The sequence below is a fragment of the Adiantum capillus-veneris genome, chromosome 8 (assembly GCF_014529385.1).
Source record: "Adiantum capillus-veneris isolate H3 chromosome 8, ASM1452938v2, whole genome shotgun sequence".
Classification (NCBI taxonomy): Eukaryota; Viridiplantae; Streptophyta; class Polypodiopsida; order Polypodiales; family Pteridaceae; genus Adiantum; species Adiantum capillus-veneris.
This window is the reverse complement of record NC_140938.1, coordinates 152,106,037-152,132,764: the sequence shown is the minus strand read 5'-3', so window position 1 is coordinate 152,132,764 and position 26,728 is coordinate 152,106,037. Positions and strand designations below refer to the sequence as shown.

General features: G+C 39.9%; 1 protein-coding gene across 1 annotated transcript in view; it reads left to right on the top strand.

The window, feature by feature from the left end:
- The window catches only part of LOC147453172 (uncharacterized), a 31,044-nt gene extending 7,498 nt beyond the window's left edge, over positions 1–23,546 (top strand). The window contains exon 2 of the transcript XR_015188949.1: positions 22,944–23,546. The gene's annotated coding sequence lies outside the window, so the exon portion shown is untranslated. The remainder of the gene's footprint in view (positions 1–22,943) is intronic.
- The last annotated feature ends 3,182 nt before the right edge of the window (positions 23,547–26,728 follow it).

Here is a 26,728-nt window from a genome sequence, read left to right as displayed (position 1 = left end):
GCATTTCTTTGGTATTTGAAACCACATGTAACCTCTATTGTTATAGTACCCAATCAAAGGCTTCTTGATTCACAATTTACATAGGCACGAGTGGTACATATCTTCTATGTTAAGAATGTATGCATCTATAATTTATATTTACACTTTCTCTATCCAATTGAGCTAATCTTTTAACATGGTAGCGAAAGGTTCCTCGGAGACCAAGAATACAATGTTTTCCATCTCTGGACATGGTTGATTGCCCATGTCCTCTCAAAACAAGTTGACTCTCCAAGTGAACATCAAATTTTGTGAGCACAAAGTTATAAAGTACAAAATGATGATATTCTAATAATCTAGTGACAACTGTACAAAAAAGAAATTAGAAGGAGAATCTTTGATAACTCTCCATAGATAACATAACTCACTTGCATTGTGAGAGTCAATCACATGCTACACAACCCTAGATGGCACACCAAAGACATAAAAAAAATAGCACACCCCAATGTTATGAGGTGTGAGTCCCTAGACATTGAAATCTATAAAGAGGTTGGTTGTCTCCAGCATGATAAACTTAAATATGGAGATGATGTTAAACTCTGAATGTAAGCTACAAGGATAGTTTTCTTACCATTCTATCTTTATGTTGGAGGTGAACCCTTGCAATGACCACTCATGATTCACACCTCTTGTTGTTGTGGTATGCAAGTCATATGAGATCATACTTTTGCCACCTTTGGGAGCATAGGTTTTCATGTAGTGTGAGTGAATGAAAGTAGAAGGAGGAAAATCTTGTTTCATGTTGTAATGGAAGTGAGAGAAGGAAGAGGAAATAGCTTGGTGTGAAAATATGTGGTGGGCAAGGGAAAGAGACAGAGGAGGAGCTTGCTTGGTGCTACAATGGAGGTGGGAGAAAGCTAACAAAGAGATAATGTTGGACTATAGGTGGTGCATGTGGTTGTTGCAGCAATGGAGAGCTTGGAAAAAGGTTTGTAGAGAGTGAAACCACTTTTTAGCTATAGGATAGGTTTAATAAGACTTTGGAGGGTGGAAAATGATGTTTTGAATTTTGGAAGGTGGAAAATGATGTTTTGTTTTTTTTTGAAAAAATTCATTTGTTTGGGCTTTTTAGTGCACATTTTTTACTTTTGGAGGTCAAAAGTGCTTTTTTGACAATGAAATAGATTTGGGGGCCTTTTAAGAAGGGGAAATTTGAAATTTGTTTTTTTGTTTTTTTTTAATTTCAAGTTTTTAGTGTATTTCTAAATCTGGACCAAAAAGTGGGAGAAAAGAGGTCAAAGTGGTCCCCCTCCCCCCCTTCCCCTAGCCACCTTCCTTACCTTCTCACTAGGTAAGAGCCATGAAGAGGTGTAAGATTACCTTGTCCCCCTACTTTTTTGAAGGTATAGAGTGTGCCCACTACCCTCTTCCTATTGGTTGGCCTCTAAATCTGGACCAAAAAGTTGGAGAAAAGAGGTCAAAGTGGTCCCCCTCCCCCTCTTCCCCTAGCCACCTCCTTTACCTTCTCACTAGGTAAGAGCCATGAAGAGGTGCAAGATTACCTTGTCCCTCTACTTTTTTGAAGGTATAGAGTGTGTCCACTACCCTCTTTCTATTGGTTGGCCTGTAATTAACCTTAATCCCAAAGGGCCCCTAGAGGGTTCATATTTTTCCTAATGGATGATACTATATTGTAGAAGCCATAGATGCAATATATGCAGAGAAAAACATCTTCGATGGATATGATCTTGAAGGTTACATTGCCTGTTATGAAGTAGAGATGCAACTTCAAGGGTTTTCAAAATACTAGATGATTGCAGATTTTGATCAATTAGTGAATCCAAAGCTCAATGAAATAATTCAAGGGTTTGTAAAAGAGTTTTTCAACAACTGGAATGACTTTGCAAAAGAAATTATAAAAAATGGCTCGAATTATCAAGGACTAGAGATCAAATAGTATGCTGCTAGAGATGAAGATATCATACATGTGGAAAACAATTCAAGAATTATTGCAGGTGTCGGATGAAGCTTCAAAAGTCTCAAGGTGAAGTCGTAGAAGTGTTTATGGGTGCTATACAAGCTAGAGTGGCATCAAAGTATGAAATATCCTTAAGTAGGGTCCATGTAGTTTGTCTCGTTGTTTTGAATAGCCCTAAGTTGGCCCAACACACCGAATGTGGTCTTAGTCTCTGAGATTGAGCCACAAGAGTGGAGCGCTTAAAATGTATCAAATTACTTGAGTTCAAGTGTAAATGAAAGAGCACTTGTAACTTACACACTTATTTTACGGCGTTTCAGTAGTCACAAGTCAAAACTATGTCCAAAATAGTGATCATAAACTCTAAAAGCTGCTAAATAATTAGTCTTTAATACCCATATATTTGAAGAACTATATGACCCTTTCACCTTTAGAATTGCAAAAACTTTTTGACATGAAAGATATATAGCTGATTAAGAGCTTTGTTTTGATAAAAGAAAAAATTGAATCCGACAATGTATAAGAAAGCTATGAGTATTTTACTAAAATCTATTTTTCCTATCCCTCAAATAGTTTTGGAGCCCCCTTGATAGACCTTAGATCATTTTTGGCACAGGTAGCTCAAAAAATTAGTATATACTGAGCACAAGCATTTGATCATCAATGAACTGCCTAAAACATTGCCCATAAAACCCTTACAACCCTGCGAACCCTTATAGTCCTTCAAACCCTGAGAGCCCTGAGAACCCTAGAAACCCTTAAAGCCATTTTGAAACATTCTGCATCCTTCAAATCCTATGTAAAGCTCTTCGCACCCTTAAAAACATCCAGGATCATATGGTATCAGCAAAGATATCAATATCTATGAACACATCTTTGTACCCTTATAAAATCTTGTAGGATTTCTGTCTCTGACAGCCATAACTAGTTCCATTTTTTCATGGGTAATATAGCACCCCTCTAGTTTCTTGCCCCATATCAAGGGTATCCTTGAATCCTTTGGTACTCAAGAAAAATATTCCAGAATCTCATCCAAAACTTGCAAAACATCAATTAGATCTTCTTCCTGCCATTTTGAATCACACCTAGCTCTCCTCGGATTAAGAGAAACCCTTATTGTTGATAGCTCAAAACCCCTATAAACCTTCATCCAAAAGGCTCATAAGCTCTGCATCTTTTTCCTTTGAAGAACCCTTTTCATCATATAGAGAAATCTTAGGTGCATGCATGGTAAATCCTTCTTCAATCCTCTCACCTTTTTTCAAATATTTGTGTATCTTTGCTTTATAATTATTTATATACTTTTTAGAGATTGCATCTTTTTAGAGATTGCTTTATAATCTTTTTTTTAAAATCCCTATTGACTCATATTGTGAAAGAAACACTGGTCATTTAGCCAAAGAAGGGTTATCGTGACACACTTAAACAGAATTGCGAAAACAAGGAATAGACCGATTAGTACTTAGCATGAACAAATTAGACCATTTAAGCTAGCAAGAACCGGTCAAAACCTTGGTAAACCAAGGGGGAGAGGAATCACTACAATAAAAAGTGAATATCACGTGGGTTCAAAAGTAGGGATTATTTTATTTAATATTTTCTTATTGGTGAAAATTTCACAGCTAAGGGATTTTATAAATAGTCCTTGAACGCATGTGATATATAGAATTTACATTTAGTGCCCCCCCCCCCCCAAATGGAGATAGAAATGGTCAAAGTGGCATATCATGGCCTAATATGGCTATGTGAAGTTTAAATGCATCACTTGTAGCCTTATTGGACAAATTTTTTAAGTGTTGCATAAATGCTACGAGAAGGTTAAAAATGTAGTCAAAAAAGTGATTTTCCAAAACTCAACCGTAGAGATATCAAATATGGTCATGTTCATTGGAACAAGGACAAGTAAAGTAGATAGTATATAAGTTTATGCTCTCATTGGAGCTTTCAGTTTCAAATACAAAAATAACAAGGTGTTTTGGGTATGTTGCTTGAACATTGCAAATTTTTCTTTGATATCTCTTGAATTTTCAAATGGCAATGCCATATATGATCTAGTTTCCTATAATAGCCCAGGCTCATGAGTCCCAATTTACATGTTCTAAGCTTCCATATTATGCTCAGAGTAGTTATTTTAGCTATTGTTCACCCATACAATGTCTATAGCTTTAGTATAAATATCAGTTTGAAGAATATAAAAGCGATTTTGACCTCACTTTAAGAAAGATCACTCTTCTCCTTGGTGGCAAGATCAAGCTTCCATACCTTGCAATCTTGGATTAAAATTTATGTGGAGACAACAATGAAGAGCTTTTCTCCTCTACTCTCTTCTGTTCTCTATTGAGTGTGTGCTCTTCCTTTTTCGCATTGAAAGGTGCTCTTTCAAGTGTGTGCATGTACTACTTTGTGCATTCCATGCTTGATTAATGAGAACCATTACTTGCTTTGTGGATTGTAGATTATAGATTGAGTAGAATTGAGAAGAGGTATTTTCACAATAGATACACTGTTCTTGAGTTTAAAGATAGGATAGATTTAGATCGAGCATTTGTCGCACTATGTGTGCAATGAGATTTCCATACAAAAGTATGGTTGCCACCAAGCACTAACGGGGTAGCTAACCGGATTTGATGATTTAAAGGATTTGTACGTCAATGACTAGACAACCTTTTTTGGTACCATTGTCTGGGAGTGCCAACCTAAGCTAGAGATTCCACACATGCATATTTGCTTCATTGGTTTCAAAATCGACAAATGTAGATTAACGTTTTTGTCGTTCTTTTGTACGATTGGGCAAGCCTTGGCCAACTATAGTAAATGGAAATAAGAATGGTCAAAGTGGCATAACATGGCCTAACATGGCTATATGAAGTCTAAAAGCACGAATTGGAGCCTTATTGAATATGGTCATGTAATAGTTCGTTGGAATGAGGACAAGGAAAAGAGGCAACATACAAGCTTATGCCCTCATTGGAGCTACCACATTCAAATATGGAGATAAAAAGTGTTTTGGGGTCACTGGACATTGTGCATATTTTTTGTAATGTTTTCCAAATGGTCAAATGGTGACGCCAGATATGATGGAATGTTCCTATGATAGCACAAGCCCATATGAGCTCCATCATGTATCTTTTAAGCTCTCATTTTATGTTTACAGTAATCAATTTAGCTCTCATTTTATGTTTATCCAGACATTTAGTTATAAACATAACTTTGTAGAATGTAAACGGGCTTATGAATTAATCCCTAAGAAAGAGCTCTCTTCTCCTTGGCTGAAAGTTCAAGCTATCCTCAAAGTTTACTATGATAATAAGTGAGGAATCTTGAATGCTAAATTATTCACAATGGAGACGTCTTGACAAGTAAATGAAAGTAAAATAGTTAAACCCTTAGACTAAATTGTTGTCAAACGAAACAATTAAAGATATGTTACATATAGCGCACATTGCTTTCAATGTAGATAGTAGAAGATATGGCATTTGCAAACAGCTTGACAAATGAATATATTCCCATGGTTCTTACTACTGACGTTCAATTGCTAGGGTTTGCATTGGATAATTTACGTCAGACAGATAACAAAGGTATCAACTCCTTGATGCTAGCCCATATTAATGCTTTGGAGGCCTTTCACCTGGACATTGCTTCACGAAAGGATAGAGAGGAAACACAAGTAGCAACAGAAAAGAAGAAGCTTGAGTACATCTACGAGTAGCCTGTGTGTGTGTGTGGCTCAACCTCCTTTGGAAAAATGGAAAAAGAAGTGGAAGGAAAAAATAAATCCTTTCATGGTTACACAAGACGATTGTCAAAAAGCACCAGCCCCATATTTATTTCAATTTTTTATTTTCAAACAACAAACAACTTTGTTGTTATGCTGATGCATGACTTTTTTGGTGGGAGGGGTAAGCCCCAATGGACATCTGCTGGTTGGCTGTAATGTGGTTACCTCTATAACTGCCAACTCCCTTCCGTGTGGGCCCCCCTTTACACCATGGTCATGCAAAGCTCCACAAGGAAATCTCTGTATTCTACATACCTCTACGACGTATCCAACTAGGCTCTGTAGCCCCCTCAAACAAGTCCATAATCAGGGAAGGTTTTATTGCTTCCACGAGGGAACACTTGTAGAATGTTTGGTTGGTGCTTCAATCGAATGCACTACATATTGCGGAAAGCAAGCCTGAATCCTTGCAAACAAAGATATTCATTGCATCACAACACCTTTCAAAACCCTTTAAAGACTAGTTTGTCACCTTGATATTGTAGACCAATGACACAGCGGGTTTGTTTATCATAGGATGCATGTCCTCTAGGTATTCTCCCAATCCCACTGTTGTACGGCATTGCAACATTTCTTGCATTTTTCATGTCTCTGAGTAGAGTAGAAAACCCTGATGGTGGATTATTGGTCATGATTAAGACTCACTCAAGATTCTCAAGATAGTACTTCACAAGCCCACTTTGGCTTTCTGCAACTTATCCTTTCTTGCTCCTGATCAGGTCTCTCTCAAAGTTAGGTCTTTATGATCCTTGGGTCTCTAAAAATTAGTTCTGGGTACCCTAAAAGTTTGGAATTAGGAAACGTGGAAAATTTCAGCTCTAAAACCAAAACCAAGCAAGCTTTCTTCCTGGCTTTACCTGACTCAATTTGGAGTTGTCTATCAAAAGTTAGAGCAATTTTAGTGAACTGCACTTGAAACAATACTCAAAAGACCAGGACACAAGAAATTTGGCTTGTATCTTGGTCTCCAGAGGGTATTTTTAGCTCAAATTTGAGATTTGAGATGTTCTCAAGTATGTCTACAAGATCATTAAGTTAGATACTCCCATGTCAAATTTTTTTTTTTGATAGTATGTAGACAAGGTCATATGCAGGCTCTGTACCAATTTTCATCAAATTCTAAGTGTGCGCGTATGTCGCATGTGTCAATGCAAGGAACTTGCCGATACAGTGCGTGCGGGACACAAATGGCTCCAAGCACACAACAAGCCTAAACTAGCAAGCTCAAAGATGGCGTTGGTGTGTCACTGACCGCTCTACGCTTCCTGTCATGGAGGATTCCTCACCGTGAAGAAGAGGGAGACGTCGCTACGCCACGCTCAACCGCCTCGCCGCCGTCGTACCGCCGCAATGCTCGATCGCACACTCTCTCTCTCTCTCTCTCTCACGCATACACACACGCAAGGAGATGAAGAAGAAGAAGACTCTTCAATTGCACAAATGAGAGAATGAGTGAATTTTAGGTTTAGTTGACTTTTATATGAGCTTGCCCCATTCACACTTGGGCGCCCACACTTAGCCAACTAATCCCTTGAATGTTCCAGTTAGAGTGCGCCTCTCATCGGCGATCACTCTTACCCTTTTCCTATTGGACCGACAAGCCCGGTACCTGACTCTACCAAGTAAATAATACAACATCGTCGTAGGTGATAGGGTGTCTGTGAGCCGTGAGGGTTAAGATGCCTCCCCTTCCTGATGTAGATTCCGTCCTCGGAAGCTATTAAGTTGAAATTCGTTCGTCGAGATGGAAGAGCATTTGAGATGGATGTCCTTAGCCTTCTTCAATCACTGCAAAATCAAACAACATTGGCATAGTAATTGCATTCTCATAAGCAATTAAAAAGCATATGCAGTTGTAGGCAGACAATTTGATTGGTAACAGAATTTTAAACCATTTGTCAGCAATAAACATTAAATTGCAATATAATCAAATCCATAAACAACAGTAAAGATAAAAATTAAACAAGTCTGGGATTGCTAATTTAACGATCGAAAGGCACTAGAGATCGACTATTAATACCATGGGTAAGCTTCTTAATTTTCTCTAGTCAATTAAGTGGTTTAATCGCGAGAGCCAAGTATTTCATGTTCGAGGGCTGACTAGAGGCTATACCTAGAAGACCTTGTAGTTAAGCTACGATAAAAGGAATTTCTCATGAAATCATTGCCTGACTGATTACCTTTTATTTGACCCCCCAAAGTCTTTTCACAGTGATTCAATTTTGATGTGTGTGCTTATTTTGTATGCCTTGGGTTTTTTGCTTTTCAAGGAAAAGCACCCACACTAGGAACCTCTAGGGCTCCAGTACCATAGGCGATACATGTGAGTGAAGTACCCAATCAAGCTGAGATTTCTCTTCCAGCTTAAGATTTTACATTGTGGCACTTTGATATTTTTTTTGTTTGTTCGTTTTCAGCATTTTAATTTTGTAACTTTGGGGGGTCATATAACATTGTTACCCTCCCCAGGCTCATCACACTAGTAAACTCCCTTTATAATACTTAAGCTAAAGGTCAATAGGGACTAAGCCCACTAGAAAGCCATAGTACATTTCACACAGTGCTGCTTAAATCAAATTAAGAACCTAAGTAACCATTAATTATTAGGAAGGCATTCCCCATGGTATTAAGAGAAGATCTCTAATGCGTAGCTTGGTTAAACTAGCTTAGTCGGACTGATTGATTTTTAAACCTAGACAAGTGATTATGACAAAAAATTACACTGAATTTAATGTTTGATACTAAGCAAATGCGCCGGATATTATGCTACCAATCACAATTAAAGCAGACAAACATGGATGCAAAAAGATAAGGGGTAATGCTAATGGATAAGAAACACCTGTTTGTGTTGATGATCACGCTTGATTTGAAAAGTGGAGGAGAGAAAGATTCCATGAAGGTCCAAACCGTAACTACAGCAATACGTTCTTGTTCACACTAGGAAACACAAAGAATACCTCTAGGAGGCACATCAGTGGGAAAAAGGAACTTTGCTAATCACTCAACTCTAAAATAAAAACACTCCTATTGTACTAATTCTACCTACCCTCCATCACTCGAGTGGATCAAACGTGTTTTATGGCATAGGTTTCTGTTTTAGTGTACCGGATGCGAATGTAGGTCTGAGTCAATGTTTTGACTTTTATTGTGCATACTCGTTTGCTAATTGCTCTTGCTCTTTATTTATTTTTTGTTTTTGTTGAGTATAAGGCTTTATATGTACATTCCCTAAGATTGGGAGATTGAGAGGTCAGGGAGGAAGGTTGAGAGGGAAGCAAGTGAATGATGGATGTCAGCAAACACTCCCCCCTTCCTTCGGTAGATCATACCGTTTGAAATGTCCTCTTCACCCTTTGAAACCAATTGTTCCAGTTGGTGAGGATTTTTGCCAGTAGTTTTCTATTACCTTAGGTGCCTCGTCGAGTTGCAAGGGTGGTAAGATACTCTCCTAGAATCGAACTTGAAGTGGTTCATCATGTAATTCTTGAACATTGGGAGGTGTGGATTCCTTTGTAGCTTCATGGAGGTCCACTATTGTAGGTGGAGACTGTGGAGAAGCTTTTACCTCTATGGATGCATTATATGAGGAGCTAGAAGCTTCATGGGACTCCCCCCTTCCTGAGCTAGGTAGAACAAATCATTCTTTCTCGGGTACCCAAACTAGCTCTGGAGCGGGTGTGTAGCATTCTGTGATTTTTTTCTTTCCGCGATCGGTTATTCGTTTTGGAGCTACGGGATTGGGCTCACATGGGTCAGGTGATAGGTAAGAACACAATCTACGTTTTGGCACCCAGATTTGATTATTTCTTTGATAGTAGCCTTGGGCTTTCAATAGTTGTTTAGAAATCCAACGCCACATTTTCTTACTTTTCTTGGGACGAGTGGGACGTTTCTTACAAGGCCTCTGTTTTTTAGTACTAGCTATGGTTGCTAAAGAAGATTTAGGGACCCACTTATATGTTTTCTTTGTTATATGGGGATGAGTCTTGTCAAAAGCTATATGCATTGCTTGTAACTTATTTAAGGGTACGAGTGGTGGCATTTCATCCCCCTCAGGTGTTACCCAGGTCATCCCCCTGTTTTCCCAAGTGTCTATGGTTGCTCCTAGGTGCACCCAATTCATATTGTCCGACTCAGTCATCCCAGGTAGTACATCCATATAAGGAGAATCTTTCCCAACATCAATGTCCGCTTTACATGTGTAGCAATACTGCAATGGGGCCGAGTGAACTGTGGTGTCAGATCTATGATCAATTATAAACCTGTTTCCTAGAGGATGTGCTCGACCCGTCACAAGATCCACTTGAATGAGAGAATCTTGGAACTGCAGGTAGACATGGTTTTTAGACCAGTCATTCACCATTTTTTCTTCCCTCATGAAAGGACGTCCTAAGATCATCTCCGATGCCATAGTGTGTTTGGAGAAATCCCTAACAATGAAGGTAACTCTTATTTTATGTCCAAAGAACTTGATCTTGAGATCTTGTAACATCCCAATAGGTTTAACAATAGACCCATTGGCCATCTTCACTACTATGGTTGTGGTCGCAAGGTGAGGTCTTCCCATAGTTTCCCAGCAATTTTTAGTCACAATGCTAACCCCAGCGCCACCATCAAGGATTCCCTTCACAGTTAATCCCTTAGTAGTGATTGGTATGGTCGCATTGGATTCATCACCCTCAAAGTATTGTCCCAACTTGCTAACAGGTATTTCTATAACAAGGTTCTCATCTAGGTTGGGTTGTGGATCTAAGTGTTCCTCCTCTATTGGCATCTCCCCAGCTCCATCCATCTCTGCAAATTGTGGTAGCCTAAACTTTAGTTCTCCATTGAGGATGTCTCAAAGAGCTGAGACTAACTCAGGGTCTTTATATAGTTTGGACATGATGGTGGTTCTAACTTCTGAAGACATGAAATCCATCAATTTGGCAATGTTTAACGTCACCTTTTGGCCTTGAGTCCCTTGACGTGGGGAAGATGGGATCTCCATTTCTTCGATAGGATCAAGTAGTCCCTCTGTAAACATTCTTTCCATCAAGAAGTGAGTACGCCCACTTTCCCATGACTTTAAGTCACTTTCTTCTTGGATGACACTAGGTATGGCTAAGGGTCTATGGACTTGGTGAGCTTGTTGTTGCGTAGGGAACATGGTGTCTGTAATCTGGATCTGCTTAGGTGCTGGTTCTAGATCCCTTTGGGTATCTTCTACCAAACTCCTTAATTGCTTGATTCGCTCAATCTCCTCTGTAGGGTTTGGATAAGTTCCTATCTTCTTCTTGGATCCTGACCATTGTGGCTCATGAAGGTCTTCCTTGTTGGTTTCTATCTTAGTGGTCGTTTTGGTCTCCATTGTTTCACCTGAATCAGAATCTTTTTCAGCGTCGCTCATATATACAGGGTCGTCACCAGTTTCTATGTTGGTCTTTGAACTGGGGTCTGACTTCGCTACTTTTTGCGATCTCTTTCTTCGTGTTTTCTTCTTTTTTTGAGATTGGGCAATTGATGCCGTGTCTCTTTCCTCAAGAATATAATTTTTTTTTTGGAGCATCGATCGTGTGAGTACGTTTACTGGTACCACAGGTGTACTTTGTGATGGATCCTCGGTAACTTCAATCAAGTCTAATGGCGTGATCTTCGGTGCATTTGGATTATTTGGACATTGGGCAATCAAATGATCTATGCCATATCGATTACACATGAGTATCGGCATTGTAGACGTGCTCGCTTGATTGGTTTGCATTAGTGTGGCGTTCTTTTGTAGACTAATAGGACACTCGGCTACACGATGTGGATCTCCACACTCATAGCATTGAAGAGGTGGTCTCTTAGCAGTGTAATTGATATTTTGGCCTCTTGCCGCAAGAGCAGATGCTTGATAAACATGTTTGACTTGTCCCCAATAGTCCTCCATGTAGTATTGTGGACTTTCTTTAAGCACATCCATCCCATAGGCAATATTAGGATATATATCTTTCTCACAGCCTTCCAAAGAAGCAATAGATGACTCACAAACCACTTGATTCACATACGTGATTCTTGGATGTGGTGGTTGCGGTCCTAGCACTGGAGGTGGTAAGGGTGTTGTTTGAACAACATTTTGGGCCCTAGGGACAATGTGTTGTGCTGTTTGTTCAAGAGGTGGGGTCGGCATCAATGCAGGCACTCGAGGTGTGTCTGTCCATGCTAAGGTTGGTCTATGGACCATCACACGCTTAAATACTATGCAATCCTTAGCTTGATGACCATACCTTCCACAGGCATTGCAATTCCCATTGAATTTTACTCTAAAAGTAGGGCATTCACTGGTACTATGCGGTCCATAGCATACTGAGAACCATTGTTGCTCCCTTCTTGGATACATATGATTGTTTTGCGTAGCACGATTGCCCCGATGCTTGTGAGCTAATAGATTTAGACTCAACACACTCTTTCTCCTTGAATCATTAAGTTATCCTCCAATTGGATCGCATTGGTGGTGACTGCTTCCCAAGTGGTGAAACCTCTAATGACTAGGCCATTGTAGATATCCTCATGTCGTAATCCCCTAATGAATCTATCCAGCAATTGATTATTATTGAAGCACTCATTTGGATTACAACGAGAATTCAAATGCTACAAGCGACTAATAAAGTCTCTCACCGACTATCCTTCCTCTCGTTGGGCTTTCTGGAGCTGACAGGCTACACCCCAAAGCACTCCCTCTCGTATGTATTCTTTCAAGAACAGTTTCGTAAGAGTAGGGTAAATCGTTTTTTCTTCCACCCTTAGGGTTCTATACCAATCCCCTGCCTTCCCACTTAAGGATAGGCTTAAAGCATTACTCTTATGCAGGCCATTGTGTTCTCCTAGAGAATCGCATGTTTGTTCGAACACTTCGATATGATTGCTCACATCCCCGTCTCCACTAAATTTTTTTGTGAGCTTGGCTATTTGTACTGCCTTACTTCTAGGCTCTCTATCAGGCGTGTTACACATATTCTCAGCAATAGATCAACCAATAGCTTGAGCAAATGTTGCGAAGTCACCTAAGTGAGCAGGCATCGTGGGTGAAGACGCTCCAGAGACTACATGTGGAGTAGGTATTGGCATTGGGCTTGGCGCATAGGAAACCCTTGGGTTCCACGTTTGGTATGATGTTGTACCATGTGATGGCCCAAAGCTCATATGCGTGGCCCTAGGCATAGCAGACGTCGGATGTGACATGCTAATGCTAGCCGGTATAGTCCCATGGAAATAAGAGCTTGGGTGTTGTGGTTGTGGAGCATAGGTAGTTGAGACAATGGGAGGGGTAGGGACTACATGAGTGCGATGACCCATAGGTGCATACGACTGGTACACACTTGTAAGTACTTTTGCAGGCATTGAGCTACCATGTAGTGGTGCTTTACTAACAAATGAGGTCCATGGCGTGTTTCTCGTCATGCCCATCATTGCGGTAGGCATGCTAGCCGTGGTGTCATCAAGGGAAAGATGAGCCAGACTTGGAAAGGTGAAGCTATCACTTGTGGGCTCAGATTGCACTGAGACCCCTAGAGAAACAACATATGGAGGATCCATCGGACTTACCGAGGGAGTCTCCATTTGCAATAAGGACGGTTGTTTAGCCTTTCTTGTATCTAAGAATCTCATGAGACCCGTTGAAAGCATGTTGATCCCCTTGTTCTGTCTCTCTAACTCAATGACCCTATGTATGACCTCACAAACTCTTTGTTGTTGATCCTCCACACTAGTAGCATCCATTGTGGATTGTACGATATCTAACCAACCCACGTGATAGGTGTGACCTGTGTATAGGTCGGTCAGAGTTTCCGTTTGTAGTTCGTACTCCCAATTCTCATTTAAGAATGCTCCATCTAGGATTGAGGTGCTAGGGGTGTCCTTTGAACTAGATGCAATGTTGATTTCTAGGGGTTGGCCCTTAGCGGTTGCTAAGTCAGGAGCACTTGATTGCTCTCTTAGCAAGGATCGTGACATAGAGGCTTTCTCTTTTAACTCTCTTCGTTGCTCCGCCTTGCGTAAGCTCTCGACTTCCTTTTCCCTAGACGTAATGATATATCGCTCAACCTCTTGCACTTCGGCAAGGCTTCTACGGTTAGGTAATATAACCTCGGAGGGGAATAGCTCTGAAGAGTCAGGAGGTGCAGTGAATGAAGTATTCACGTGCACATTCTCTAAAGGCATAGGCTCTACGTTGGTCATGAATGGAGAATTTACTTCCCCACCCCCCTCATTTACATCATTAGCTCCATGTTCGGAGCGAGTTGCTCTACTAAAGGTTTCCTTCAAGCGGCTAAGCACGCTCGGCCCGGACCGCGGGACCATGGTATGTATGTCTTAGCTTGAGCTATCAGGATTAGGCATTTGTAAACCCTCCATGATGTCGTAGTCAGAGGAAGAGTCACTAGACGCTATGTTTGGGTCATGGTTTGTACTACCTTGGGTCCCCGTCGAGGGTCCGGAACCTAAGGTAGGTGGATATTGAGAACTCGCGTAAGTCAAAATTCTCTCGAGTTGCTCCGTCTCTAGCACACAACCAGAGCGCAGATGCATGTGCGTTTGACACCCTACAAGCGTCGGCGAATAACCTCGAAGGTTAACCGCTTACTTTTTTAAGCGTCTGTTTTCACTCGTATTTTTTACGTTTTTAATGTTTTTTTCTTAATGTTTTTTAATGATCAATTTTTTTGGTGAAAGTGTGTGATAGCTCAAAACGAACGTAGCACTTAGAGGGTCGCGGTGTGCTTTACAGCACAACGTTCGGTCACATGAAGCTCCGTTGGTCCTCAAAAAAGTCGATTTTTAGCTACGTGTGAAGCTAAAATTTGTAATTTTAAAGGGCGATAGTTACCTAAGCCTGAGCGTGAGCTTGGGCTTGGGTCTAGGCTTGGGTCTAGGCTTGGGTATAGGAGATATTCCCGATCCCGGTCCTACCTTTAAATTGTTTTGATTTTTTTTAACTTTGAAAAAAAAAAAAAAATTATTTTAGGATAAGGTCGCCGCGACCTGCGTGAGAGCACACACACACTCTACCTACCTACTTTCAACTAATACGCCTATTGTTACACACTAACACACTCTATTAGCTCTCACAGTTCTACTTCCTACTTAATGTACATTACATTACACAGAACTAACAACCTTAATACTAACACCTTACACAAAGAAAAAACACAGTACCTTTGAAAACTCCATTAACAAAAAAAAATACACAGTAGTAACACAAAATTCTTCTTCTCAACACACATACTCTGCTTCCTGACCTTTCCTACAATTGAAATTGCATCACAAAAGAAGCACAAAATGCCATTCAAGCTTAGTGTATAGCATTCCCAGGCAGCGACGCCAAAAATGTGCACGTATATCGCACGTGTCAATGCAAGAAACTTGCCGATACACTACGTGCGAGCCACAAATAGCTCCAAGCACACAACAAGCCTAAAATAGCAAGCTCAAAGATGGCATTGGTGTATCACTCACCGCTCTACGCTTCCTATCGTGGAGGATTCTTCGCCGCGAAGAAGAGGGAGACGCTACTACGTCGCGCTCAACCGCCTCGCCGCCGTCGTGCCGCCGCAATGCTCGATCGCACACACACTCTCTCTCTCTCTCTCCCTCTCTCTCTCTCTCTCACGCAAACACACACACACACACACAAGGAGATGAAGAAGATGGAGATGGAGCAAGAGCACTCTTCAATTGCACAAATGAGAGAATGAGTGAATTTTAGGTTTAGTTGACTTTTATATGAGCTCGCCCCATTCACACTTGGGCGCCCATGCTTAGCCAACTAATCCCTTGAATGTTCCAGTTAGAGTGCACCTCTCATCGACGATCACTCTTACCCTTTTCTTATTGGACCGACAAGCCCGGTACTCGATTCTACCAAGTAAATAATACAACGTTCGTCGTAGGTGATAGGGTGTCCGTGAGCCGTGAGGGTTAGCACTAAGGTTGAGTTCGCTTGCCAGTTTGGGGCTTTTGACTTGGTTTTTGATATCCAAATTCACTTTTGAAAAGACTACTAGACTTCCTGTGATGTACTCTAGCCATGGTACAAGTTTGGTCTCAATCTGTGACAAGGGAACATGGATCGCGATCCATGCACCTATGTGTCAGATGGTAATGAAACTTGGCACACAACTTGCCCTTGGTCTCTTGATCTATGCTATATGGTTTTTGTGTGATTTGGATCACTTTAGGTCAAGCAAAATTCAATCCCTAGGTTTGTTTTAGGGTTTTCACCTTGAGCTACTTTTTGCTCTTTTGACCCACTTTTTGAACTTTTTTGACAATGATACTTTGGGGACTTTTGTTTACAATGGTCTCTGCTACATGCTAGAAAAGTTTTTGTCCAAAAATTCCTCAGGTGTACATGGATCGCGATCCACGTTCCACCAATTTTGGACTTGATCTTTGGTGTGCTGATAGCTTATGATCTTTGTAGCTTGCTCCACAAAGAATTTTTGGATTTGGATCAGTTTTGCCCAACCAAAATTGACTTCTACAGTCTGCTGTCACAGTTTTGAAAATGAAATGTTTTTGGCTCTTTTGACCACTTTTTACAACTTTTTTGCGAATGGTTCTTTTGGGAAAAGTGTTTTTCTATGTCTTAGCTACCTACTACTCAAATCTCAGGATTCAGCAAAAAATCATGATGAGGTACATAGATCGCGATCCATGTTCCATCATATTTGAACACCAAATTTGGCTTGATGATTACCTGTAGTGTTACTAGTCTACTCCACCACTTCTTTTTGAATTTGGACAACTTTTTTCCAGTCAAAAGTAAGTTTTTATGTCTGCCCTGCGATTTTTAACTACTTTCCGTATTTGGTTGTTTTGACCAATGTTTTTCAGTCTTTTGACATTGTGCCTTTTGGGAAATATATTCCAAATGGTATCAGCTACCCACTTGTCAATTTATAGCCAAAGATACATGGATCGTGATCCATGTTTGACCTCATTTTGACATGATTACACTTATCATTACATGAGTACAACTCATGGAATTGACTCGCTACTCTGGAATAAGGATTTACACAGAGTATCATTACATTAGCTCGAAAAAATAATAAGAGTACAAATGTGATGTCCGACCAGGTGGGCGCCCGTTCGATCAATCCACTAATAATGTGCATATTATTAGCTCGCTATTTACATGCCCTAGCCAATATAATGATCCACACATTGACATTTTTTTTGGATTACTACAAGTGTAGTCAAGTGCTACGATACAAGGATCTAACCAAGGCTAAACCATCGTTGAAATGGCTTTGTCCTTGAGTGCTCTTTCTACCTCTGCTTGGATAGACTCTTCCTTGATATGGATCCTCTAAGTCCTTTTCTTTTTGCAAACTATAGAACTAACCTTTCTATATAGGAAGCTTCATCATAAATAATGTATGTGTCATGTGGGTAAGCCATACTCAAAGTAGTCCTCATACAAAGACGCTTTGTCAAAGGTTAAAGCCTACTTTCAACACTAAAAATTTGGTTCTTGATGTATGGGCTCACAGATACTCTTTCTCATCCTCAAACAAGTAGTAAGGACCCATTTTGAATTTAACTTTCATAATAAGAGATCATAATTTACAATGTTTAGCAATAAGATATAATCCTTGTTTCAACGTTACTAGATCCATTAGCATATGAGTAGTCATGCTTATATGTGCCTCTTAGAGAGTAAAAAAACACGGTCCTCAAATATATGAAGAGGGAGTAGATCGCTGCATATATATTGCTCACATATAAGCACATATATTGCTCACACAGAATATGGAGTGAACCTTTATTGCTTCAACATCTATTTACTTACAAGAAAATGTAAGTTAGAATTCCATAACGTAGAGCTAGATTTACAACAGAAATGGTCAAAAATAGATAAGATTATTGAAATGTCAAAATTTGGGCTAGACCCAATTCTTGGGCTCAAACAATTAATTCATGTGCACAATTAATTTGGGCTAGATCCTCACATTTGGATTTTGCAAACCATAAATTGGGTGTCCTCAAAGAATCCTTTTATGTAAAGAAAATTTGTCATAATAACTAATATCTAATTCTCTTAAATGATTTTCTCATGTTAAACTGATCATTTAATATGGGAAAGTACTAGGGGAGAAAAAGCTAGAATATTGGTTAACTGGAAGACCGACCACAATAGGGATCCGAAAGAGGAAAAATAGGGATCCAAAGGGGGGGCCATATGAAAAAGAGCAATGTGCAACAATGGGCTTCAAAGACCCTAAGGTTCAACACATTAAGACTTCGAAAATGCTAAGGTTCCCGTTTTCAATGTAAAGTCCAATGGTCAAACCTTAGGGATATTGGATGCTTTGTAAGTGTACAAAAAAGTCTTCCTAGATCCCTACATAGGAGGGGGCGAGCCCTTTAAGTAGGGGATGAGAGATAAACACACACACACACACACACAGGCTCCCTTTACACAAAGGGAATAATAAGGGACACATGTTAGCTCCCTAGCCCAGTTGCCCCCAAGGTGTACTCAAATATGATTGGATGGCCATAGAGGTGGACCAATGAAAATTAGGCTAGAGTAAATCTAGTTTAATTCATTTAAAAACACTTGATAAAAGAACCAATAAGAATTAGGCTATCTAGAAGACTATTGGACAGTCTCCCAAGGGGTCCAATAAGCATTCAACAGCCCAATGGCTTGCCTGCTTCCTATTGGACAGAAGACAAAGGGGTCCAATGAGAGTTTAGTTGCATTATTTAATTACCTAAAGCTCTCACAAAAGGGGAAGGGAGACACATGTCACAAGGCTATCACTTATGCTTCTTAATTATGATTGGCTAAGCTTTGCAGGGTCCAATGGGGTGCCAACATGAATAATTTGGAAGAGGGGTCGACCAAGATGAGAGAGAGGGCTGATTTGTGAAGGCATTATCACACACACTCTCACACAATCTCATGTGTGAAGCAAGAAGACTCTCTCTCTCTCTCTCTCTCTCTCTCTCTCTCTCTCTCCTTCTCAAGCTTTAATGGAAAGCTCATCATCTACTCCAAGCTTGTGAGAAGGGAGGCCTACACCAACAACTCTTGGCTTTGTGATGCAAATCCAACCAAGAGCCAAGCTTCATTGCATGCTCATCTCCTCTATCATGCTAATTAGTAAGATTTTATGAGTGATTATGTGAGGAGATATACTTCTTTCTCGTAAGACTACTCCTTCTTCCTCTCAATCTACTCTCATACCCTGCTAGCTCTCACCATCTTTGAAGGTGTGTGAGGTTTTGGGTCTGAGACCGTGAGGGAATGGATGTTGTGTTTTATAAGTGTTTGCTTAGTACTTGAAGTTTCCGTCTTCATTGCACTAGCTAGTTATTGAAGGAACACAAAGAATTGTATTGTAAAATGTCTCCCTTGATGGGGGAAACCTATAATACAAAGCCTTTTGGAGGGGGGATCGGCTCCATGTAAATCCGGTCCTCAACTGTTGTCAATAGCTTAATTTCTCTCTCTTTTGAAGTATTGTTCATGCCTATCTAACTAGGTGTTATGCTTTTTGTTGCTCTCTCCATCCAAGCACTCTTGCTATGCTCATTAGGAATCTATTCTAATGGAATGCTCACTATGTTTATGCTATTTTCCGCTACACACAAGTTACTAAGCCATTAAATGTTACAAAATCGATGGGAAGGCATGGTGGAATTATACTTCACACCTTAAGTGCACAAATTGGTACCTTGGAGTGGTGCATCCATGCATAACTTTAGAGATTAAATAAGTATGTATGTCTAACATCATCTTGTTATCATCCATACTCTTTATTAAATAGCTTGAGAAAATGCTAAAAGCTCAACACTCCCATGTGTCGCACATTGTGACACTCACTCGCTTCCAAAAAATAGAAAAGCTTTCACTCGCAGAGTAAGATTGCACAAAATAAAAAGCCTTGTGGCAATGTAAAGTCAACATAATTTCTACTCTCTATATTAAACAAGTGAAAGGGTCACGGTGGCTTTCTAAAATAACAAGAAAATGATAAAATCATTAGGTTCAGTTTACCTAGAATTATATAAGGTAAAGCATTGTTCAAGAATGTCTCTTTTATTAAGGGACTCAGTTTCCTTCTTCAAAGAAGCAAACCGAAAATAATAGTCGAATTAAGGGACTAAGTTTCCTCCTTGCAAAGAACAAACTAAAAATAATAGTCAAAATTTTGAATTTGCAAGATTTTTGAACTAAGCTCTCACATATTTCACCATTTTTTCTTCCCTTTGCCATGGTTTGCTCATTTAGTGTGTGTGTGTGTGTATATATATACACACACACACACACACACACATATATATACATATATATATATATGTGTTACACACACACACATATATATATATATATATGTGTGTGTATATATATATATATATATATATATATATATATATATATATATATATACATATATATATATATATATATATATATACATACATACACACACACACACACACATGTATATATATATACATACACACACACACACACACACACACACACACACACACACACACACACACACATATATATATATATGTGTGTGTGTGTGTGTAACACATATATATATATGTATATATATGTGTGTGTGTGTATATATATATTCATATATATATATGTGTGTGTGTATGTGTAAAATAGATAAATATATGTATGTATATGTATAGAGTTTACTAGAATTATGCAAGGTGAAGCTTCACTTTAGCATTCTAAAAGAATAGAATGCAAGTGAAGTCAAGCTGTGTAAGGATGTGAAATGAAAGGTGAAATAGAAAGATTCATTTAATATTTTAAAATAGAAATAACATTTAAGGTAAGTTTCCATCGTGGCACTGAAAACAATGAAAGTATGCTAACCCAACTCAACACTAAGGCTTCTTTTAGAAAGCCAAAAATATCCTTTTGTGTATAGGCATATGTTCACCTTGAGAATTTTAGAGTTTCCATATTCATTCTTTCTTAGAATTTTCTTCGTCTTGCTTCCCACTATGTAGCTATGTAGGTGCTCCCAAATTTAGAAATCCATGGGCAAATCACAACTTCCTTCTTGCTTTCTATACATGGTGCTATCTGTGGGCACTATGGCTCGGAGTTTTCACGAGAGAGTTGTCGCAATCTTGTGTGTGTGTGTGTGCGCGCATGAGAGAGAGAGAGAGAGAGAGAGAGAGAGAGAGAGAGAGAGAGAGATTTTAAATATCTAAAATGCAAAAGTGAAGAGTAACATTGTAGGAAATGAAAAGCCTTGTGAAAATCTCGATGTTGTGCCACTTTGTGTTTACACGAGGAAAATATGCCAATGTCTGGGAAAAGATGTGTCTAAGCAAAATTCAAGACAACCGGTTGAAAAAGTTACAAAGGAAAATTTGTTCCTATTAAGCAAGCAAATGTTTAAAAGTATTTGTGTATGGAATGAAGGGTTTTCTAGAACTTTGGGTTTGAGTACCCCTTTTGGACATCGAAAGCCAAAAACAAGGAGGGTTGGTATTTATTTTGGACACAACAATGGGCATAGAAAGTTGGGTTGATGAAAAGGATGAAAGAAAGTGACAACAGTGAGAAGGAGATTTGGATGTCTTTTGGGCACCATATTCGTTACCTTGAGCATAAATACATTGACCGCCCAATAACTTAGGGCTTGGCTTTGGGCTCTAGAACAATAATGGCTGGCCACTATTAACTAAGCTTTGGGTAATATGAAAAGGGAGCTTAAAACACTCACGAGCAATGAGAGGAAATGATGAAGGAAGCCGCCAGAGCTTGAAAAGGTTTCACTGCCATATATGGTCGTCAAACGACATTGAACAAGAAAGAAAAAATCACCCAGAGGTAAGGGCAATCTATTTCATCATGGCTTGCAACAATTTTGGATCAAGCTAAAAGTTGGCTGCCACATCATGATGGGCTTTCACACGTGGTGCTTTTGAAATAAAATGCTGAGATGGAGGTTTTTTTAACGGATGTCTTCGGGTAAACATGGGAGGTTAGTTAGGGGTATAAATAAGGAGGTTTTCCATCCAGTTAGGGTCATTATTCAAGAGTGTTGGGAAAGCAAGATCTCGTGCATTCATTTGGAAGAAAAGACAAGTCGAATAGATCGGAAAGGAAAGAAGAAGTGTAGAAGGGAAGAAGAGCCATGAGGAGAAAGGCATCTAGTGAAGGGAATCCAAGGGTGGAAGCATCAAATGGGGAAGGAGAGCAAGGACATTTATGAATGCAATGTTCGGAAGAGAATGAGAGCAAGGACATTTACGAAGGCATTTAGTTGGGGAGACTTAGAGTTGAAACTCTCAAGTAAGGACAGTTTGAGTAGGGATCATCAGAGAAGGGTGTTCAAGAGAAGGGGGATTTAGATGGACATTCAATAGAGGGCATCCATGAGGTTAAAGGCTGAAGTGATTTGTAGGTATAGTTTTAGAATTTGTACACAGAGAAAAAGTATGAAACTTTTTAGATTTAAATCAAATAATTAGGGTGAAATATTTTGTACTAATTTGGATTTAATAAAAGTGCATTGTTGTTAGGGTCTTAAATGTGCACTTTTTTTTAAATCAATGTGTGTACTTTTGATGGATTTCTCTCACAACTCATGTAGCTAGAGACCAAGGTCCTATCCAGCTAAAGTAATAAAACTTCTTCACGCAAGATTCTTCTCTGCCATTTGGTGAACCGGATGGAAAATAGTCACAACATAACCAGAAGAGAGATATGGTTGGGGCAGAGATCTTATCGATGATGGACAAATTTATTGCTTTTCTTCAACAACAGAAAAAATCTTACTTGGGTGAGATGATGCGTAGTATTTTGGTTGGAGAAAACAACAAAACAAAAAGTCCAAAAGCACTAGCCATGATACTATTGTAGAAGCACTATATGCAATATATGTAGAGATAGTCGGAGATCACATGCGTGTCATTAGCATCTACTAACACACAAGGTCAGAGTGCACTTACCCAATGTGCAAGGTAAAGATTCCAAATATTTCCAAGTGCTTGGCACTCGAAATTGCATACATAGAGCCTGGGGGTGAGTTCACTATACTCGACTTAAATCTACTTTCCATGAGATTAGTTAGTCAAGAGTCTAACATGATCATTTTCTTCACAAAAACCAATGCTAAGAAAATTTCTTGTCTGCTTGCACTTGACAAGAACAACACAGAACTATCTGATGGTTTTCAGTTGCTCCAGGACACAGCCATGGATGACATCCCTCCTTGCAAAATGGATGTTGCACCAATAGTGGTTGAGGAGAACCATGGCATGGCTACTATTGTGTAGGACTCCATCGAGGAGATCCAGATTGGACACCACCATGCTGCGTAGGAGAGGAGAGCCCAAATGTTGGCAGATGGAGGGACCTTCATACAAGAGGATCTCATCCCAAACCCACCCATGTACCATGTACTACACCCCCAGATCAATATAGGATGGAGCTAGCTAGTACCATGCATTTTTATGATTGTATTACCTTGAGCATATAAACATCCCTAGTGATACACCTCCATATCAATATAGGATGGAGCTAGCTAGTACCATGCATTTTTATGATTGTATTACCTTGAGCATATAAACATCCCTAGTGATACAACTCCATCCCCATTTATCACTCTATCATGGATTATGCACCTCTGCTACACATGGATCACTATTTCATTTCATTTTATGGTGTACATTTTTGTACCTTTGTCCTTTCATTGATGGATGGAGGACACACACATGTACATTTGATTTGTCTCATATGCTGATTTCAGCCTCTAGTGGACATTAATACATCTTTCTTTCTTTCTTTCTTTCTTCTTCTCTCTCTCTCTCTCTCTCTCACACACACACACACACACACACACACACACACACACACACACACACACACACACACACACACACACACACACACACACACACACACACACACACACACACACACACACACACACACACCTGCTCAAGGTTGAAGAGGATGTTATCTAGACTGATCGATTCCATGTGTTCTATATCGTGAAATAGTTTTTGCAAAGTTGGAAAATGGTATTTCTTGGGAAATGTTTTTAGTTCTAGTCATAATCTGATAATTTAGTCTAGGTGGAAGGGCTTTCTAGTTCTATTTGACTTTACTCTTATTTCATAGTCAAAACAAGGTTGTGCTTGGATACTCTACCTAGCTTGATGCTTATGGCAAAAGGTTGAAGTGAAATGGATTGTACTAAGTGCAACATATGGATTGGATATGTAGAGATTATGGCCTTTTCAGTATGACCAAGACTGTCATAAAACTAATATCTAACTTTCCCCAATGATTCTCTCTTATTAAACTGATCATTTAATACAGGAGGAGAAAGGGAACAAGAGTTGGAATATTAAAATGCGCTACTAGATTTGTCTCAGCATGGGATCAAGAAGCGAGAGATGTGATCATCTCCCTAGAAGCCCAAATGGAGCAAGTCTACCAAAGAGCAATGCTCATATAATGGAGATCAAGGAACTTAGGGTTAGCTTCATTAAAGAGGCTCACTCATATGCCAGAAATCTTGATTAAGCTATCCAATAGAAAGTAATCATGCAAAATGGCAAGGCATGGGCCTTGAGGGCAAGTAGTCCTTGAGGGCAAGTAGACCAAGCAAGAGAGAGAAGATAAGTGAAAAATACCCCAAGGAGGGCGGGGGTTCATGGAAATTCAAGTAAGGGGAGGTCCTAGGGTGTATGTGTGTGTAGGGAAAGTCTCCACACCATTCCACACTCATAGGACACAAGTTAGAGCAAGTATCTCTCTCACAAAACCACTTTCGCTAGTGTATTCTTCACCATTACACACAAGGCAAGAGCAAGGAGGCTCAAGCTCTCTCTCTCTCTCTCTCTCTCTCTCTCTCTCTCTCTCTCTCTCTCTCTCTCTCTCTCTCTCTCTCTCTCTCTCTCTCCCCCCCTCACACTCTCATTGTGAGATAAAAAAGTGAAGCTTTAATGGAAGCTTAAGCTCCTTCTCCCTCAAGCTTGAGAAGTAGAGTGCCTACTCCAACAAGTCTTGAACATGGAATGCAAATCCAAGCAAGAGCCAAGCTCAATGCAAGCATGCTCATTCTCTTTGTCTTCTCAAGTACTATGCTAAGCTATGCTATGAGTTATGCTAAGTGAGAGAAATATTTCTTTCTCGTAGATCATATCTTCTCTTCATTTCCACTAGTCTCCAAGTTATTAGTTCATTTCCCCGCTAGCTCTCCTCACCTTTGATGGTGTTTGAGGTCTTGGGATGGAGGCTCAATGTCAAGTTCGTCGAAGTATGCAAATGCAGTATCCGAGACCTCAAACACCATCAAAGGTGAGGAGAGCTAGCGGGGAAATGATCTACGAGAAAGATATGACCAATTGGTTGTCATGCTAAGACAACCAATTTCCACTAGTCTCCAAGTTATTAGTTCATTTCTCTTACATTGGTATCAAAGCATACGGCTACTCTTTTCTTGCTTAAGAAGAGAGGTCCTTGAGTAGATCATAAAGGTTGGAATTGTTCATTGCAAATAGAGTAAGTGGAATAGGGATTTATTATATTTGGTTGGCGTGCCTATGGAAAATAGGGTACGGGGTACACCGTTGAGATGTATGGTTTTAATAATGAAGTCATTCGGCGCTTGCCTATGGCTTAACCATTATTGAGCTATTAGTAAGAGCGACACGGACCGGCGCCGCCTTAGCAATGTTAAACCCTCTCCACTACTTTTTGCAATTAACAAAGTGCTAAACCACATGTGTGGATGGTTGAGTGATACTCTTTAAGAGTAAAGAGGAGTAGCAAATGAAACGAATTAGCATACACACAAGTCTATTAACATGGCTGACAATAATAAAGAGAGTAGAATAAGTGTTGATGACTATGATTTTGCACATGAAGGTGCTACTAATGATGCCCCTATGCTTGTGAAGCTTCTTGTCACCAGGCTACAACAAGATATGGGTAACCCTGCTGAAGTGCAAGCTCAACTTCAAGCTAGTACTTTACTCACTTCTCCCCAAAATGAAAGAATTTCTAAGAGGCTTCATGTCGAGACTTCCAAAATAGAAATTCTTGTGGGAGAAGGAGAGCAAATCCATCTTGTATCCCATTAACAAAGTGGCAAGGAATTTTCCCTTCAAAGTCATGGGAATACACATGAAGATAAAGCTCCAATGGAGGATGGGGGTCACACCTCAGATTCTTTCAATGATGAGGATGTGGCTCCTCATTGACGAAGGCCACGGTGGTCACCATCACCACCAAAGAGAAAGAGATCTCCACCATCTTGCCACAAAAAAAAGAGGGAAAGGAAAGATCGAAGGAAGGCAAAGAGAAGGAAGAAATCTCCATCTTCTCCTTCTTGCTAACCTTCATCTTCCTTTTTTGATGAAAGTAGCAGTTTATCACCGCCTAGGAGGAGAGGACATCGGAGGTTGTATGCTTCTTGGAAGCGGTCCAACAAATTGAAGAAGTTCAAAGAGGGAGGAAAGTGTAAAGAATGAGGATGCAAGAGAGCTACGCAAGACAAGCACAAAGCACACAGAGATGGAAAGCTTCTTCTTCTTTGTACAGAAAAGAGAGTACAAAATGACTAAGTGCTAAAGCTGAAAAGTAGCACATATGTACATTCGGTCACTAAGTGTGAACACGTTAGAAGCGTACTAGGTTGGCACTATAAGTGTAGTCCAGCTATAGAATCACTGGCAGAGATCCTCCGTGTCGGTCACCTAACACGCCAGTGAGTAAATGCCGTAAGCGACCAAGACCCGTAGTGGATGCCAGCTCAAGATGTAGAGCTCGACATCTCAACACTCCCCCTCGAGCTCTGCATGTCGCAGAGTCCAAGCATAGTCCGGAAACGTCGAAGCTTCTCAGCTCCGAGGGCCTTGGTAAAGATATCCGCTATCTGCTCCTCTGTGCTGACGTAGACCAATTCGATGTCACCTGCCAACAATCACTCTCGAACGTAGTGGTAATGGACCTCTATGTG